This window comes from Triturus cristatus, chromosome 2_2 (genome assembly GCF_964204655.1).
Source record: "Triturus cristatus chromosome 2_2, aTriCri1.1, whole genome shotgun sequence".
In the NCBI taxonomy this organism is placed as follows: Eukaryota; Metazoa; Chordata; class Amphibia; order Caudata; family Salamandridae; genus Triturus; species Triturus cristatus.
The window spans coordinates 1112300146-1112314685 of NC_140582.1; positions in this window are offsets into that span (position 1 = coordinate 1112300146).

The window sequence follows — 14540 nt, forward strand, 5'->3', positions numbered from 1 at the left end:
CTGCTGCAACGAGACAAACAGAAGAAGGCAATTCAGGACAACGCTGCTGGACCTAGGTCTTCATCTGGTACCACAGCAACTGCAACACCAAATATCATCCCTGAATTTGCCAGAGTGGAGCGGCATTGCATTAAATGCAAGGAAATTGTATGTTTTGGCGAGCAATCAGTGGATGCCACTGTGGTTGCCATTAAGAACCACTACTGTTAATTATTTTTTTTATGCAATAACTTTCTAATTGTATAATATTTTGAACATTTTCACCCAAAAAAAGAAAGAAATGTTTCTTTTCAGAACCGCCTGTTTGGTTAAAAATAAACAAATTTGTACGTGTTGTATGAATTGTGGCAAGTGGAATATATGGAGAAGTGTATGGGTAGTGCATGTGTGATTTCATGAGTGCATGTGTACTATCTGAGTGATTGCATGCGTACATGGGGAATGCCTAGGTGATTGTAAGATTGCATGGATAATGCCTAGGTGCATCGAGGAGTGCATCAGTAGTACCTGTGTGATTTCATGAGAGCATAGGTAGCGCCTGGATGATATTATAAGTGTATGGGTACTGCCTGAGGAATTAAAAGATTGCATGGGTAATACCTAGGAGATTGCATGAGTGCATGGGTAATGTCTGGGTCATTGGAGGTATGCATAGGTAATGCCTACGAGATTGCATGAGTGCAAGTGTGCAAGAGTAATATGTAGATAATAAGAGGAGTGCATGGCTAATGCCTAAGTGATTGCATGAGTGGAGGGCTAATGTCTGGGGGATTAGAGGAGTGCATAGGTAATGCCTCAGTAATTGCATGAGTGTAGGGTAATGTCTAGCTAATTGCATTAGTGTAGATGCAGTGTCTGGGTGATTTTATATGTCCATGGGTATTGCTTGGGTAAATATATGAGTACAGCAGTAGTTCCTAAGTTATTGGAGGAGTTCAAGAGTAGTGCCTGGGTGATTAAAGGAGTACATGGATAGTGCATGGCTGATTGGAGGAGTGCATGGGTAATGCCTAGGTTCATCGAGAAGTGCATCAGTAGTGCCTGTGTTATTGCATGAGTGGATAGGTAGTTTCTGGATGATTTTATAACTGCATGGGTATTGCCTGGGTAATTATATGAGTACAGCGGTAGTGCCTGGGTTATTGGAGGACTGCAAGGATTGTGACTGGGTGTTTGAAGGATTACATGGATAGTGCATGGCTGATTGGAGGAGTGCATGGCTAATGCCTAGGTGCATCCAAGAGTGCATGAGTAGTGCCTGTGTGATTGCATGAGTGCATAGGTAGTGTCTGGATGATTTTAAAAGTACATGGGTATTGCTTGGGTAATTATATGACTAGAGCAGTATTGCCTGGGTTATCGGAGGAGTGCATTGTTAGTGTCAGGATGATTTTATAAGCGCATGGGTACTGCCTGAGTGATTGAAGGACTGCATGGGTAATAGCTAGGTGATTGCATGAGTGCAGGGGTAATGTCTGGGTCATTGGAAGAGTTCATGGGTAATGCCAAAGTGACTGCATGAGTGCAGGGGTAATGTGTGTGTAGGTAATTGTAGGAGTGCATGAATAATGTCTGACTGATTGCATGAGTGCAAGAGTAATGACTGGGTCATTGGAGGAATGCATAGGTAATGCGTAAGTGATTGCATGAGTGCGGGGGTAATGTGTAGATAATTAGAGTAGTGCCTGGCTAATGCCTAAGTGATTGCATCAATGCAGGGTTAATATCTGGGGGATTAGAGGAGTGCATAGATAATGCCTTGGTAATTGCATGAATGTAGGGGTAATGTCTAGCTACTTGCATGAGTGTAGAGGTAGTGCCAGGGTGATATTATAAATACATGGGTACGGCCTGGGAAAATATATTAGTACAGTGGTAGTGCCTGATATATTGGGGGAGTACAAGAGTAGTGCCTGGGTGATTGGAGGAGTACATGGATAGTGCATGGCTGATTGGAGGAGTGCATGGCTAATGCCTAGGTGCATCAAGGAGTACACATAGTGCCTGTGTGGTTACATGAGTACACAGGTAGTGTCTGGATGATTTTATGAGTACATGGGTACTGGCTGAGCAATTGGCAGACTGCATGGGTAATAGCTAGGTGACTGCATGAGTGCAGGGGTAATGTTTGGGTCATTTGAGGAGTGCATGGCTAATGCCTAAGTGATTTAATGAGTGCAGGGGTAATGTCTGGGGATTAGAGGAGTGCATAGGTAATGCCTGGGTAATTGCATGAGTAATGTCTAGCTGGTCGCATGCGTGTAGGGGTAGTGCCTGGGTGATTTTATAAGTGCATTGGTACTGGCTGGGTAGGTGCACGAGCACAGGGATAGAGCCTGGGTGATTGGAAGAGTGCATAGGTAGTGCCTGGGTGATTGAAGGAGTGCTTGGGTAATGCCTGAATGATTGTATGAGTGCAGGGATAATGTGTAAGTGTTCGGAGGAGTGCATGAGTAAAGTCTGGGTGATTGCATGACTGCAGGGGTAATGTCTGAGTGATTGCAAGAGTGCAAACATTATGTCTGAGGATTAGACTGGGTAATTGCATGAGTGTAGGGGTAATGTCTTGCTGATTCCATGGGTGATGGGGTAGTGTCTCAGGGATTTTACAACTTGAAGTGTGCTGACTGGGTGTTTGGAGGAGTACAGGAGTAGTACCTGGGTGATTTAAGGAGTGCATAAACAGTGCCTGGGTGATTGTATAAGTGCATTTGTACTGCCTGAGTGAATAGAGGAGTGTATAGATACTGCCTGGATGATTGAAAGAGTGCAAGGATAGTGTCTTGGTGATTGCATGAGTGCAGGGGTAATGTTTAGGGGATTGGAGAAGTGTATAGGTACTACCTGGGTGATTGGAAGAGTGTACCGGTAATGTCAATCTGATAGCATGAGTGTGCAGACAGTGCCTGGGTGACTGGAGGAGTGAATAGGTAGTGTCTTGGTGAAATTATAAGTGTATGAGTACTGGCTAGGAGACTGTAGAAGTGCATAGATAATGCATGGGTGATTGGAGGAGTGTTGTAATAGTGCCTAACTGTATAGATGAGTGCATCGGTAGTGTTTGAAAAATTCGATGAGTGCAGTAAAAGCAAATGTAAACATTATTTCATATTATCATGCATATTACATTATTTCTTCTTACCTTTTTTTAAAGAAGAAACAAAACTCAGTGGCACTAATTTACAGTAGTTTTGTTGTAAACTGAATTTAAAATCTTTTCAAATTTTAGTATTACCTTCTGTAGAGAAAAGGAAGAAAAACTGTTATTGCATATAATATTATAGTTTTAAGAACACAACATAATTTTAGAACTACATAACATATTCAGTTTCCTTTTTTTGCTGTTCTAAGATTCAATTGAATTTCACCACACAGTGTTTTCAATATAGATCACCATACAACAGCTGCGAACAAATACAAACAATGAGATTGTAAAAAAAAACAATAACAATTACATTCTTCAACTACATAAAATCATTTATTTCTCTGAAGTAAAATATACACTTTAATTTACATCAATTATATATTACTTATTTTAAAGACAATTTTGCAAATGCAATAAAAATTAGCACAAAAATATTTCCAAACAGAAATCGTTCACATCTTCCCAATAGGCCGAATAATGTTTCTAAATCCATTTGCATTGAAAATATCCAAACTAAACTCGTTAATTTGTGTTCACATCTTCCCAGTTGGCCGAATGATGTTTTCAAAACTTTGGCATCAAAAATATCAGATATGAATTTGGTCATTCAAAAGCCAACCAACATTTGAATTTCAAATGGTCATCATTACAATGTGTCCATCCTTTATTGCACTTTAAATATGCAGTATAGTGTCCCGATGTTGTGGTAGGTCTGTCATGAAAAATAATAGCCAATGTTTTAAAAGTTCTTCCTGAAATTGATACTTGACTTGCCATAACATTTTTAATTTTGGTTTCCAATTTTCTTCCATCTGCATTACAACGTTGTAGCATTAAAATGACATATTGTCCAAATCTTTATATAAATAATGTAGACAACATTTCTGATTTACAATGAGAACATTTCATATCTTGATTAGCTATTTATAGTAACTTGTAAAAAAACACTGAATTGCAATCTGGTATTTTCAAGTATATGAATCTTTCAGTGTCTATTTCAGTGGTAGAAGAAAATGAACACTCTCCACATTTATGATCCCATCCATAACTTAGTCCAAACAAATTTTCAATTTCTATTCCTTCATCTTCCAATACGGCAAGCATAAACATAAGAAATTCTTCAGCATCATGTTGTACATTCAATGTAAATTTCAATGATCCAGTACATAAATCAAAAAGATGATGAATGCCAGAAGCAGTATGAATTTTAATTATTTCAGTTATCAACTTTTGAAAAATGTAATGTAGTAAAGAACGGAATCTTTTTTCTTGATTTTCCATAATTTAATGATGAAGATCCTCTAGATAAAACACAACATTCACAATTACATTAGCACATCAGTTGATACCTGAACTATTTTCTAATTTGTAATCTCCAATATCATCAACATGGACCATTTCCACAATTTCCAGGATGCAACTGGCCTATGAAAACCAGTTTCTACGCATCCGACACACCTTTTAACTGTGTCCAGTTTTCCACCATTAAAATTGTTGCTGGATAAAATTGTGACACCATTTTAACCTCACCTTTTACACTATTCACTACTTGCAATGTCTTCACAAAACCCAGCTCCGCTATAATTCAGGCGTCGCAGCACACCGGAGAGGCACTCGGCCTCTCTGGTGGGAACCCAATGATGAAGCATGTCACCAACTAGGTTGGTGAGTGAGGGTTCTTTTAAAACACAGTGAGCACTCTTTTGCTAGTCCATTCTAATTTCAGGATACACTCTTTAGTGGTTTGATCCATACAATGCAACATATGCCTTGCCTACTGTAAGCACAGTTCTTCCAATATTTACCAAAGCACTGTCTACACTTAATCCTTGAGATTTATAAATGGTTACAGCATGTGCTAAAGAAAGAGGAAACATACACGTCTTTTACAAGCAAAAAACAAACACTAAAACGTCCAATCTGTTTTACCTCTTCAATCTGATCAAATATAATCTTCAAAAATTCAATTCCATCTCTGCTCTGAAAATTTACAAAATCAACAACTGTTCCCATTGCTCCATTTACTAAACCTTCTTCTACATTCAAATTATGCTGTAAAATTTCCTGACAGTTCACACATACATATAAAGTCTTTTCTAAACCTGCAGTCATAGACACTCACTTTTCCAAAGAATCCAATGTTGACAGTAATTTCTCTGAGTGTTCAATTTTATCGATAGCTTCCATTTTCAGTATTGGTTGTTTTAATACATTTTCAAAAGTTCTTGATTGAATGTAGAACACTCTTGCAGTGTAGGAATTAGGCAAACTATGGTCTTCTTTTCTCCCATGTTTTTGTTAATTATTTAAGGTGCTCTGTTTTCATTTGGAAACAAGTTAATTAAAAGCCGACTTTGTAAAGCTTCTTTTCCTTGTTTTGTTAAAACACCAATTCTTATCTCTTGAAGAATGTTTCAATAATGTTCATCACATGCTTGTCTCATATTCTTAATACGTTCTTTCAAAATAAGATCACATGTTGACATTTCCAATACTTCCCAAAGATTTCTTTGTGTCTTCATAGAGAAGTTTTTTAAAAACAGGTTGTCCTTTTACAAGAGTAAGTTTTAGTAGATCGCCCTATAGAATTACATGTTTTCCTCCAAATAGAACATCATAAATTGTTTTAAAATCTGTTGCATTCTCAAATGTAAAATGGCAGGCATTAAGTTTGAGACCATGCTCACCTCATCAATGATTAGAAGTTTATTTTTCTTGAGTACTCTTGAAACTTCATAACAACCTTCTCCAGATAGCTTGTGATAATCCAACCTATTCTCATGTTCAACTGGTAGCATGTGTAATCGATGTAATGTAATCCTTTTAATGTTGTGTGCTTCGAACACAGTTGGCGTGGTTACAACACAAGATACATGTGATTCAGTGACATTATGTAGATAACTGGTCTAAACTTTAATTAAGAAACTTTCTCCTGTTCCAGTTTGCGCACTGATATACATTCGAATAGGTTTAAATGATGTGCAGTGGCATTCTTTTTTTCATGCAGTAAACCATGCTGTATCTGTTTCATCACTTGCTGATATATTTACTTTTTCTTCTAAGTATCCCAACTCAATAATATCCTGTTGTGCTTGTTGCATTGCCGTTTCTACTTTATTCATGGCTACTGCTGCTTCATTTCAATAATTGGTTGTCCTTGTGGATCTTAACTTAGTGAAGCAGAACTTTGACTATCTTGAGAACTGTCTCTAGCTATTTCAGCTGCAATAGTAGTTTCTTGTTCAATCGTTCATTTAACATTTGTAGATAAGTTGGAAAAATTGTGCATTGAATGCTATCTTTACATGCATTAAAAAATCTCAAAGTAATTCCATTTCACTACGCCAAGGCTTGAAGAGTTGCAGTAGTGCTAAATAGAAAAATTCCCTTTTATCCGGAGTTTCACAACTGAATTTCCTGTGGTTAATAAGATTTCCTTTGACATGTTTTAACAAACATCCAACATATCCAATTACTGCATATTTTTCTTCATTCATGTTTTCGGTAACATTTCTCTTAAACTGTAATGTTGCAATACTTCATAGAGACCTATCTTTCCTTTTGGGACAGTACGTATCCAACATATTCGTTTTAACAATATCTGTACTTTCCGGTTCATTTAATGCTAAGTATTCAATTTCTTGTAGAGATTTCAATACTCAATTTTGTGTTGCAGCAAGACCTAGACTTACCCAAATGATTCCTCTTGACTTTGAATATAAACTTTCAGAGGTCGACCGATCCAAACATTCCTACGATCCAATCTCGCGATGGGAAAGCATATTCAAACTATAGCTGTGCAATTTGTTACTTATAGATTCTTCTCTTGTGAAATTTCTTCCAACATTTCTTTCAACTCCGTCTTTTCAGATTTCTATATATAGCACATAACATAGTAAGCAACAGCAATCAAATGATCTTCAACATACTAGATATCCATGTTTGCATTCCACATTGTCAAAGACACTGGATTGTAGTCATTAATATACTTTGATTTTTCAGTTCTTTTTATGTTGTAAGTATTCTTTGGAGATTATCGAGATATAGTATTCCTTACTGCTGACATGAAACTATTGACTCTTCCTATTGAAATTACTAGACGTGGGAATCCAAAACGACATTTTGTATAAAATCTTCCCTTTGATGTGTATTTTTGTCGACATTATCTTCCCCATCGAGGACTTTGAAACCGTAAAACTTTTTGTCTTAAGCTGTTCTCTCCTCATTTTTTTGGAGTGGCACAGGTAACATAGTCTTCAATGAAAGACAAAACAGTTTAATCAGAATTGGTTTCACATTTAGGTGCATTCTTGATCCAAAATAGCATGTGTATATGAGGAGCACCTCTGGCTTGGTACTCCTTTCTCCAAAAGAAACCAATAACTTCTCCATGAAGTGGATTATTTGTATTGCAGATAAAAGACATCTTAGCTTGAAACGTATGATTAAGATATCTGCACACATTTACAGGATCCAAGGAACACTGTTCTCCAGCTGTCTTCAATTCAATGCTTTTTACATTTGAATTTGCTTGTCGAAGAAAATCAAGTAAATTTTGCCATGCTTATTCAGCACAGCTAAGCGTAACAAAGTACTCAGGGTTTCCTAATTTTAACATGCATTTTAATTCACCATGACGACGATACCAATACTCATTAGTACCACGTTGACATGCCATCAAATTAATTAGTTGAGATTCTAACTGATTATCTCTTTCTTGAACTTTGTCCCAAAATTCCTTTGTAGAAAGATGTGTAAGATGAACTCCTGTTTTAATTATGTGGTTCACTGCATATGAAAGTCCAGACAAATCACTTTCAAACAGAAGATGAAATAAATATGGAACACAATGTTGAAATCTTGGATCTTCCAAATACAATCTTGTTGAACGGTATTCTGAAGCAGGAATCTGTACTGCTCGTTCATCATATCGACCACCTTTTCCAGTGGGGAAGAGCTGTGGAAAACAACAAGCTTCTAAACTTCTTTCCCAACACTCATGGGAGTTCCCTTCACTTTCTTCATTTTAAATAACTCAATAGTATTTCCAATCACCTATTTTTTAGTGTAAAGGATGTATACAATAATGTTCATAAATTTCTTCACTCCTGGACTTGTCAACTTTTTCGATTTGTCCAGTTACAATTTCTCCATCATTTCCTAAACATATTTCTTGTTCTCCCAGATATACATTTTTATAATAAATATTGTTTCCTATGAGATATTTCGTAGCCTTTTGAACTTTGGTGACTCTTGTCATATTTTCCTACTCTTTGTTGGTACACCATTAACTAGAATAACTACAGGTTCAGTTTCCTCTCTCTACACCGTTTCAATATTTTTCTTCAAATCTAAAGGTAAATTCACAACTCTTCCTTTTAAACTTCCTTGCAAATCTGTTGGAGGCAGCTTACCTGTTTCAGGCTCCATACGCACTACAGCCTGAAACGGGTGCACAGATTGAATTATGATCGACTCTTATGTATTTTAAAATTCACCAGTTCTGGAGGAATAGCAACCATCTCTAGGTTATTATGTGCAGCTCTAGCTGGCATTGTGTTATCTTCTAGTTTGCTGTAACACTATTTACAAATACGTAGATCACTACCCAACTCAAAACAACCGTCGACCAACAAATAAGCACCAAATTGCTGTCACTTATCATTGTTTTCCTTTTCACTTTTTAAATACACATCAACATTCCTAGTTTGACTTCTATAGTGAGTACACCGACAACAAATACAAACATAGTTTGGTTTTTCACAACAAACTGCCTTAAACTTTGTAATTTCTTCTACAAACCTCTCAGTAGTACTATCTTCCACCTCTACTTCAACACCTACACTTATCAAACTCTCACTTTTTCCACACTCCCCTTCAGGACCAAAGAAACAAAACTGTATATCATCACAAACTTTTTTTGACATCCAACACTGAACCATGCAAAAGAGCAGTGTTTTTACTTAAAGATAATGCAGGACTTTTTACATAGTACAATCTTCGTACTAACTCACGCATTTCCGAATGATGTACTGCTATCATTCTCAGATGATGAAAAAGACTTTGACACCCTTTTCTAGAAGACAAGGCAGAGTATGACCCTGTAAGCCAGTATTTTTTCTCACATTACAAGGATCTAGTCCTTGCAACATCTTAATTTTCTGTTTAACACTTTTTTACTATAGTTTTATAAGAAATTATGTAAAATATCAATAGATTCCTGTCGTATACTTCAAATACTACTACAACCCACCTAAACACTGGAGCTTGTGAACGTCTCCCTTGAACTTCTTCAGCTATTACTTCTTCCACCTTTCTAGCAACCATCTTTTCTTTTTCAATTGGACAACCGTTCTTAACCTCATAAGGAAGACCACTGGTATCAACTGCGTGAACTAATGTATTTTGTTGAAAATAGCTTTCTTCATTAAAAAAAAGTTTCCATTCACCCCCCAAAAAATTAAAAAAGTTAGTTCTATTAACAAGTCTTTTTCTTTTACTTTTCTCCGTCATGGACTATATTGTTTTATTCAACGTCTTCATTCTCTTTGATACTAATATAAACAATCTTCTTTTCAATTCAAAAGTCTTTTCAACTACAGTTTCAATCTGTTGTTTTTTCTTGTAAAAAGCAGATCTTCTTTTATATTTCTTGCAATCTTTCAATACATTTTGTAGTAGTCTACTTTTATACATTTGTTTTCTAATGTCCTTATATTGTTTCGTCCTTCTTTCAACATAGATTGTTTTTCCATAACTTGATGTTCCATTAAATTGTCCTGTTTTTTGTTTCATTCTACTTGGTTCCACAACTTCTTAAAAGTCTTCTAACAAATGTTTTAGTTCTCTTACCAGAAGACCTTTTCTTCAATGTCACATGTTGTACTTCAACTTATTTCTGCTTTTATCTCTCCTTTTAATAGTACTGTTTTTTTGGTTGTCTTTTCTTTTCAAATTTTCTTGCCATAGCAAATATTTCTTAATAATGATGGAGGATATCTAAAAGAAAAAACATTTTAAAATAATTTAATAGTATTGGAATAATTATATACACATTTCCTTATCTATTACTAAAGAAACACCTTCTATTTAAAAGGTACAAACAAATGCATATATGGTTTTCGGAATATGTTTTTTAAGTATTTGCCTCGGCCCAACACTTTGAGCATTACTAGAATAGTAAATCATAATCACAAAGTGACGTTTAAGTCATGTTAGAAAAGGGACTGCAACATAGGTGCAGAAAAAAGCAAGAACACTGCTGCAAGAAACAACAGAGGTACAGAAGAAGGTAAGAGATGTGTAGAAAGAGGCAAGAGAAGTACAGAAATAGTAAAACATAATCACAAAGTGATGTTTAAGTCATGTTAGAAAATGGACTGCAACATAGGTGCAGAAAAAAGCAAGAACACTGCCGCAAGAAACAACAGAGGTACAGAAGAAGGGAAGAGGTGTGTAGAAAGAGGCAAGAGCAGTACAGAAAAAAACAATACATGTGCAGGAAAACAAAAAAAGGATGGAGAAAGAGGCAAGAGGAGTACAGTACTAAGTAAAAGAAGTGCAGAAAGAAACAACAGAGGTACTGAAAGAGGCACGAAGGGTGCAGAAAGAGTCAAAAGAAGTGCAGAAAGAAGCAACTTAGGTACAGAATGAAGGAAGAGAACTGCAGAAAGAGGCAAGAGAATTGGTCAAAGAAGCAACAGAGGTGTAGAAAGAAGCAAGAGAAATGCAGAAAGAGACAAGTGAAGTGCAGAAAGAAGCAAGAGTAATGCAGAAAGAACCAACAGAGCTGCTGAAAGAGGCAAGAAATCTTCATAAAAAAGCAACAGAGGTGGTGAACAAGGCAAGAGAGGTGCAGAAAGAAGCAAAAGAGGTGCTGAAAGAAGGAAAAGGGATAGAGAAAAAGGCATGAGAGATGTACCTCTTTCTGCAATTCTTTTTTACTTTATGCACCTCTCCTCCCTTTTTATATATGTCTGTTGCCTCTTTCTGCACCTCATTTGCTTCTTTCTCTACCCCGTTCCTCTTTCTGCACCCATCTGCCCTCTATCTGCCCCTCTCTTGCCTTTTTCTGTATCCCTCATATGTCTCTCTCTACCCTTTTTCTCTTTCTGCTCCTCTGATACATCTTTCTGCACTTCTCTTCCTTCTTTCTGCACCTCACTTGCCTTTTTCAGCAACTTCTGTTGATTACACTGCAGATGTCTTGCCTCTTTCTACACCTCACTTGCCTCTTTCAGCACCTCTGTTGGATCTTTCTACCCTGCTCTTGCTTCTTTCTGCACCTCACTTGCCTCTTTTCGTACTTTTCTTGCTTCTTCCTACACCTCTGTTGCTTCTTTCAGCAATTCTTGTGCCTCTTGCTGTACTTTTGTTCCTTCTTTCTGCAACCCTCCTCCCTCTTTCTGTACCTGTCTTGCCTCTTTGTGCACCCCTTCTACCATTTTCTCCACCCCTTTTGCATCTTTTTGTACCTCTGTTGGTTCTTTCTGCACTGTTCTTGCTTCTTTTTGCACCCCACATGCCTCTTTCCGTACATATCTTGCCTCTTTGTGCACCTCTCTTTGTGCAAAGGCAGTGCCTGGCTGATTTTATAAGTGCATGCGTACTGGCTGACTGATTACATAAGTACAAGAGTAGTGCCTGTGTGATTGAAAGAGTAGAAAGATAGGGGCTGGTTGAATAATGCACTGTATACCTAATGCATTAGTAATTGCATGAGTACAGGGGTAATGTCTGTGGGATTAAAGGTGTACATAGGTAACACCTGGGTGATTGTATGACTACAGGGGTAATATCTGGGGATATACATAACTACATAAGAAGTGACTGGGTGACTTTATAACTCCATGGCTACTGAGTGTGTGATAGCAGGACTACTGAGGTAGAGCCTGAGTGAATAAAGCAGTGTACATGTAGTGCCAGGGTGATTTCTTAACAGGATGACTACTGGCTAAGTGATTACATAAGTACATGGATAGTGCCTCAGTGATTGAAGGAGTGCAACGCTACTGCCTGCGTAAATATATAATGCATGAGTAGTGGCTACATGACTGAAAGAGTGCATGGGTAATACCTTGGTGATTGCATGAGTGCACAGGTAGTGCCTAGATGATTGTATGACTGCAGCAATAATGCCTTAATGATTACAGTAGCAAAATATGTAGTGCCTGGATCATTTGAAAACTGCATAGGTAGTACTTGGGTATTTTTTTATAACTGCATGAGTGTTGGACCTAGCCAAATATAAAGCACCACACGATTACATGATTCAACCCTAAATCTTTCTATATTGGTAAAAGCGTGCATACATACGTATCTACCTTTTCAAATCTAAAACAAATAGATATACAATATTTCTGGAACATAGTGAAACCTAGAAGCTGTTACATCTAATAGATCTGCCAGAGTGATTCTAAAACTCCATGCATAGTGCTTGGGTGATTGTATGAGTGCAAGGGTAGCACTGGATAATTGCAAGAGAAGATGGATAGAGACTGGCTAATTGCATGAGTGCAAACATAAACGTTGAGTGCATGTATAAGTGTATAAATAGCACCTGAACACATAGATGAGCTTTCGAGTAATACCTAGGTGAATAGATGAATGCAACAGAAGGGCCTGGGTGATTCTATGACTGCAAGGGTAGTGTGTGGGTTATTACATGACTCCATAGGTACAGCCTGCATGATTGCCTCACCGTAGGGGTAGTACATAACTAGTACCTGGGTGATTGCATGCCTGCAGGGGTAATATCTAGAGAATTACTGGAATACATAAAAAGTGAGTGGGTGATTTTAAAAGTACATGAGTACTGCCTGAGTGATTACAGAAGTACTAAGGTACTGCCTGAGTGATTACAGAAGTACAAAGGTAGTGTCTGGGTGATTTTATAGGTTTATGAGCAAGTAGACACATATCTCAGTCACAAAAGCATGCACAGCTCAAAACTCGCTAGAGTACACTTCAATTTTCAAACAAACACTGAACATTATACAGTATATATGAAATATAACTTTCTTCACATCATACAAATTACTATAATAAATTACATCTCTGCAAACATCTCAAACCTCACTTTCAGGCTACTGCTTAACCATTCTACACCTACATATAATATTACACCTACCCAAATACAAAGTAGGAAACCTTCACATATCTTTTGTAAAAGTCTCACCCCATATTACTAAAACCATACATGAATATGTTTGTACTATAACACTAGTCAAACCTTAAAAATTCACAGAACAAACTTACAATTTCAAGCAAGCATTAAAAAGCATGCAGCATGCTTCAACTGTACCTCTCTAAAAACTTAAACAAGAAGTCTAATTAATAACACCTTATGTCAGCATCTTTTGCACCACACTTTTGTACTGCATCATAACCATTCTATTAGTAATCACAGTCTTGAGCCTACCACATAAAAAGCAACAAAACATCTTTGTTATATATCATGCACCATCAAATGTATTAGACATATGAAAATACATATACAAGTAGGAACATACTTGAGACAGAAGTCCATGCACACCTTAAAACTTGACAGACTCCACATCCAAATTTAAAGCAACAACGAAAATTAAGTGGTATACTACAAATGTGCAAAACCACACACTAAAAAAACTACAATAATCACTATTCCATAAGCCAATATACACATAATACAATACAGAATCTATTTAAAACAACATTTAACTACAATAAAACAAACTACTATAAACATCTCTACATTGAATAATATATTTCAAACATAAAAGGTCTTGATTAATTATTAAACTTAAAAAAATAAATAGCTGCCACATGATGCACCTCACTAATTTATAACTCACCTTCCAAATTGATTTGTAGAATATGAAATATCAGAAACACATAAGAGATTGTCTTATGCACACAATAAATGTAATGCACTGCTCTCAGCAAGGCAAAACCAGTAATAGCAAAGTTTCCCGCTCTTTCTCCACACAACTAAATTTAAGTAACAAATCACATTGCTTCCTACATTATTTCAAATTGTAAAACACATTTCTATTGGTTACACATATTAACCATTACCAACTGACTTCTAAAATGACCAAACTGGTTCTGGAATTTTTTGAAGTTGTGACTCCACCGTGCACCAACGCGATGGAGCAGCGAATCCAAACGGATGTTCAAAAATATATTACAAATAAAAATACCACTATTTTTCAAGAACACACCACTTCTAAAGATACTACTGACTTGGGAAATCTTACTTTAATAAGATTTCACTTATGTATAAATTACATTTTCACATTTTAAGTCGACAGTTAAGTTTCAATCCTACCCCCTTTCTGCTTAATGCCAGTTTCCATAGTAACATTTCTTGGAGCATTCAACTTAACTGACAGGTCACAAGTTCACCATATTTTCA